The sequence below is a fragment of the Silene latifolia genome, unplaced genomic scaffold (genome assembly GCF_048544455.1).
Source record: "Silene latifolia isolate original U9 population unplaced genomic scaffold, ASM4854445v1 scaffold_106, whole genome shotgun sequence".
In the NCBI taxonomy this organism is placed as follows: Eukaryota; Viridiplantae; Streptophyta; class Magnoliopsida; order Caryophyllales; family Caryophyllaceae; genus Silene; species Silene latifolia.
Window position 1 is genome coordinate 2,499,679 of NW_027413125.1, and position 6,144 is coordinate 2,505,822.

The window sequence follows — 6,144 nt, forward strand, 5'->3', positions numbered from 1 at the left end:
TGGGATTCTCATAAATCCTCATATGTGCTCGGATTTTCTATGATATGTGCAACTTCTTGAAACATAATAGAACATTCCGTCAACTACTGAAATCGCTCATCGGATTCTTCTCGAGAATTCATGACGTTTCTATTATGGCTCACCAACCAATCATCATGCTCTTATGCATATGATTCAAAATTGGACATGTACATGATTATTCTAATGGCGGAAACATTAGTTACTAATAATCATGAGATCAACCGTTCTTAGGTTCAATGAACTACCATGACTTGCTAATGGTAATCCCATTTTCATTCATACGAATAACCTATGCGTATGTTGATGTGATGTGTATCTCTTAATACTAATCCAACATCCCATGATGTAATTGGATTCATCATTGTCCATTTTCATCCAGAATTGAAAACTCGAAAGCTTCTTTATGAAAGAAGGTATTAGCTCGTCATTCTTTAATGAGTAATGAGTTTTTATACATTCAAGGATGATAGCTCCCACTAAATCCCATGTCTTCACATGAGAATTTCCTAACTCCCACTCAATTCTACATATTTCGAAATTGACTTCTCAATCGAAATTTGTCAAGAATATAAATATAAATTGCCTTGCCAAGTTACTAGGATAAAACCATATATGTCCCATCATATCCTTTCAAAATGCCTATTTTGAAGTGGTCTCATCTCAACCTTACGGAAAGAGATTTTAAATCTCTAACACACTTATGACCATCTCAACCTTACGGAAAGAGATTTTAAATCTCTAACACACTTATGTCATAATGATGTGTAGCAATGTCATTATTCAAATACAAATAATATTTAGAATAGGTCCTTCGGAATACCCTTTCGGAAGGAGGTTTAACCATTTCATAGCGAGGTTAAACAATGACATTTGCGTGTTTAAAACGTTGGCTATTGAAGATATCGGAATATCAATCTTTGCAACTTGATCATAACTAGTATGTTCCTATGATTCATTTAGGCTCTTAAGTAAAACTCATGATTGAAACTATTGGTCAATTGATTCATAACCTTTAGTCAAAAGCTTGTTAAGACTTTACATTAGTCATTTTTCTTCCAAAACTTCTTTTGGTCTCCTCGTGTAGTTATCTTGAGAATAAACTCTTATGATTACTTCACTTGGTCTCTTAAGTCATTTAGAACTAACTTGAGACTATAGATCTCATCTATTTGGTATACTATGTAAATAGATATACCCTCATTCAAATCATTCTCTCTTGCGTAGATCTTCATTTACACAAGTACACAATTATATCTTGCCTTGTGTGTTGTGTCCTCATTTTTCTCCCACTCTATCTTTAGAATGAATACACTAAGCATTCAAAGATAGCATATGAGACACAAATTAATGATGTTGAAGTATAAGGAGGACTACCTCATAGGTTGACTAATTGTTATTGATTTCATATGTGTACTTGGTGGTTGACATACCTTTAAGAGAGTTCATAGACTCAAAGTCACTTTATAAATGATCATACACAAGCCTTAAGCATGTGGACATATAATGAAACCGGTCATTATATTTGTCTATTAGATCACTTTAAGTGAATAATCTTATGTTTCAAAACGCAAGCAATTTAAAGATGAAATTTTAGAACATAAAGGATAAATGATAAAATGGGTGACTTGGGTTGCAAACCAAGTCACCATTATCCAAAATACAACTCATTATCCAAAATACCTTTCCATGTCAAACACGGAAACTTAAAGTTCTAAAAATTCAAAACATAACTTAAAATAAGACAATGAAAAACAAAGCTCCATAAAAGCTATCCTTAGCTTCTTCATGGTTTCTTATGCTTGCTTTTCTTTTCCTTTGTCTTTGCTTGGTGGAGGCCCTATTTACAATAAAAGGGAGATACATTATCACAACTTTGCATCATAATACCATAGTTGAATTTAGAAACATAAAAGAAGGTTAGTCATTTACCTCTTTGGAGTGATCTTTCCAGCTTTGATATCACCAAGGTATTTGGAACAATTCCTCTTCCAATGTCCCATGCCATTACAATAATGGCATTTGTCAAGAGGACCCTTCTTGACTTTGGAGGTGCCAGCTTCACAAGACTTAGCTTTGGTGAATGTGGGAGCTTGCTTTTTACCCTTTCTCCCATTCTTCTTGAACTTCCCCTTACTCTTTGTGCTTATGTTAAGCACATCCTTGGGAGGGTTCACATTTAACCCCATGTCCCTCTCGGCTTGCACAAGTAACTTGTGCAACTCCTCAAGAGACACATCCTTGTCTTGCATATTGAAATTCACCCGGAATTGCACATACGCCTTAACCTTAGACAAGGAGTGTAGAATCCTATCTACGATGAGTTCTTTGGGGATTTCAACCTTTTGAATTTTCAAGGTCTCGACAAGCTCCATGAGTTTGAGCACATGAGGGCTAACCTTTTGGCCCTCTTTGAAGTCGAGATCAAAGAATGCCGCGGCCGCCTCATATTGGACGATCCGCGGAGTTTGTGAAAACATGGTCACAAGTTTGGAGTAAATCTCATTAGCATTGCCCATTTTGAAGGCTCTCCTTTGGAGTTCCGCCTCCATCGCAAATATTAAGACATTTTTTGATGTAAAATAACTTGGACAAATTAGGTTGAACAGATTGACGGACTGTTCGGATGCAGAATAGGATAAAATCGTGTAAATCTGACAGTTTGTTGGTCTGTTCGTCTAAGTATTTTAGGATTAACGCAGCGGAATTTAATCGAAACGTTGTAAAAACGTGAAAAGTAACAAAGTAACTTAGGGATAGTATGGTGAATCTCGCTCTCCGCCTCGCAAGGTACGAACTCGAAACACTCAAAAGATCAACCTCGCAAAGAAGATCTGAAAGCCAAAACTCGCAAGCCTTGAACTCAATTGTTCTCACACAGGGAACGATTTTTATTAAAACTCATAATCTGAAAATTAGGGTTACAAGAGGCCCTATTTATACTCCTACTTAGCTTGACTAATAAGCTATCTTTCCCTTTCCTAAACTAACTAGGAAAATTATTCCCCTTTCCTAAACTAACTAGGAAAGTAATTAAAATACTAAAAACTAGAATACAATCAGATTTAGGGTATTCTAATTTGACTAGGATTAGGAAATAACAAGTTTTCCTAACTTGACTAGAATTATGATATAAGCTAACCTAATTCCACACGATTTAGGAAACTAAGATAATCCTATTTGAATACAAAATACTTATTACCTAATATAATTAAACTAGGATATGACTCCTTTTGGTAAGAAGTCTCGACATCACTACCTTGGATGCCAAGTAAACACGTGAACTTGCCTGAATCATACTTGAGCATTTCGAACGGTCTGTCGAGTGTTCAATAAGTTTCATTTCGACAGAATCCTTTCCAATACTTCGTTTTACACATTGCTCCTGCATCATTCTCCCTTTCTTCAAAAAAGAATCGACCCGATTCTTGGACCATCGGCCTCCCGGATCAAATATGAACCATCTCATCTTAATCATGATAGTAGTGATTCTTATGCAGCTTATATGACTCTTTCTTTTGTTCTTAAACCTAGTCCCCTTGAACCATCGGTTTTTGTGACTTCTTCTTTTGTAGATTTTAAACAATCTTTGCTTGTGCCTTGTGAACCATATTTTCTTGTGCCTTTTGAACCATATTTTCTTGTGCCTTCCACCCCACCTCCCTCCTTGCACAAGTCTCGACCTCTTATAGTGAACTATTTTAGCGACCCAACAAATCGGACCTGACAATTCCCTCACCATAGCAGCATTCTCTTCTATTGTATAATCAACCGTGCATACAAACTTGTATTGATAAGACAACTTTTGCATCATCGCATCCATATCCCTGATTCGTGCCAAATAAGAAACCAGTGAAAAATTATACTCAACATACTTCTCTTTGCCTCCTATAATTACTTCTAAGGAATAATCAATGTCGTCCTTCAAATCGTCACAAATTGACTCCTCTTCTTCATGAATTCCTTTAAAAGATTCAAACTTTTGTTCTTTAATTGGATCCAATGGCTTGAAAACATATGTGACAACCTCGTCTTCCTTATCTTCATAATCATCAAAGATAGGTGGTAAATCAAGATTGAAGAACGAATCACTTTCATCTAATGACTTGACAATGTAAGTAACAATCTCGTCTGCCTTCTTTTCTTCATCACTCGGAATTAGACAGTCTTCTGGAATGTTCGTTTGGACAAGGTCAGGCGTCTCTACAATTTGACAGTCGTCTGGACTGTTCTCTGACGTCTCTCCATCCCTTTCCGCTTCTTCTTCATGAATATAATTAAAAGGTTCAATCTTTATCTCTTCTTCCTTCGATCCACAAGATTGACTAAGTTCGCGCTCCCACTTCTCGTATTTGGATGAAATCTGATCAATTCTCCTTGTTATGTCTTCCCATAACAATTTTTCCTCATATTCCTCTAACTTCTTTAATGCTTGCCTGAGTTTTTTCCGAGACATGTCAGCGCTGGTAACAAACGCTAAAAAACCCTAGGACCGTCTTGGATTTAAGGAAATCAAGAGCCGAAGCTCTGATACCAATTTGATGTAAAATAACTTGGACAAATTAGGTTGAACAGATTGACGGACTGTTCGGATGCAGAATAGGATAAAATCGTGTAAATCTGACAGTTTGTTGGTCTGTTCGTCTAAGTATTTTAGGATTAACGCAGCGAATTTAACCGAAATCGTTGTAAAAACGTGAAAAGTAACAAAGTAACCGGGATAGTATGGTGAATCTCGCTCTCCGCCTCGCAAGGTACGAACTCGAAACACTCAAAAGATCAACCTCGCAAAGAAGATCTGAAAGCCAAAACTCGCAAGCCTTGAACTCAATTGTTCTCACACAGGGAACGATTTTTATTAAAACTCATAATCTGAAAATTAGGGTTACAAGAGGCCCTATTTATACTCCTACTTAGCTTGACTAATAAGCTATCTTTCCCTTTCCTAAACTAACTAGGAAAATTATTCCCCTTTCCTAAACTAACTAGGAAAGTAATTAAAATACTAAAAACTAGAATACAATCAGATTTAGGGTATTCTAATTTGACTAGGATTAGGAAATAACAAGTTTTCCTAACTTGACTAGAATTATGATATAAGCTAACCTAATTCCACACGATTTAGGAAACTAAGATAATCCTATTTGAATACAAAATACTTATTACCTAATATAATTAAACTAGGATATGACTCCTTTTGGTAAGAAGTCTCGACATCACTACCTTGGATGCCAAGTAAACACGTGAACTTGCCTGAATCATACTTGAGCATTCTGAACAGTCCTGTCGAGTGTTCAATAAGTTTCATTTCGACAGAATCCTTTCCAATACTTCGTTTTACACATTGCTCCTGCATCATTTTTCATTGCGGCGGACTCCTTTTGGTAAGCCTCATAGGCTTCCCTAGTGGCCGCGGTGGACCTAGTGGAGGGCTCGGGTGGAGAGGCCTCGGTAAGGTAACGAAGCTTGTCGTCACCTTCGGCGGCTAATTTGAGTTGGGCATCCCACTCGGAGAAATTTGACCCATTCTTTTCAAGTTTACATCGATCCATAAAGGATCGGAGCCATGATGAAGTAGCAAGTGGTGTAGCATTAGGAGTTGGTGTTGCCATTTGTTATGAATAAGAAGTGGTCTACAAAACAAAATATAAGGAGTAAAACAATTGTCGTTTTAATAATACTCGTAAAAAATGTATGATTTAAACAAGTTTTAAGCATTTTTCTAGTGACCTCTACCCAACTAGATAAATGATTCCAAGACCCAAATTCATATCGATTTAGGCACGGTAGGGCCGATTCATCCTTTATCAATATAACTCGGTGGATTAACGTTTAATCGATTCTACTCTTAGAACTCTTGGTCGATAATATTACATTAACATATATCTTTAGCCCAAAACACATTCGACAAGGGCACGGTAGGGCCGATACATCCCTTATCAAAAACTTTTGTTGAGGTCAATCCAAATTTCGAATAAATGTGTCCATGATCCAAATCCATATCAACTTGGGTACGGTAGGGCCGATACATCCCTTATCAACATGAATTCGGTGGATTAACATTCATCACCCACTTCCCCTACGTAACAAGGTTTGTACCCCGGTAGGGCCGAGTGCACTCCCTCG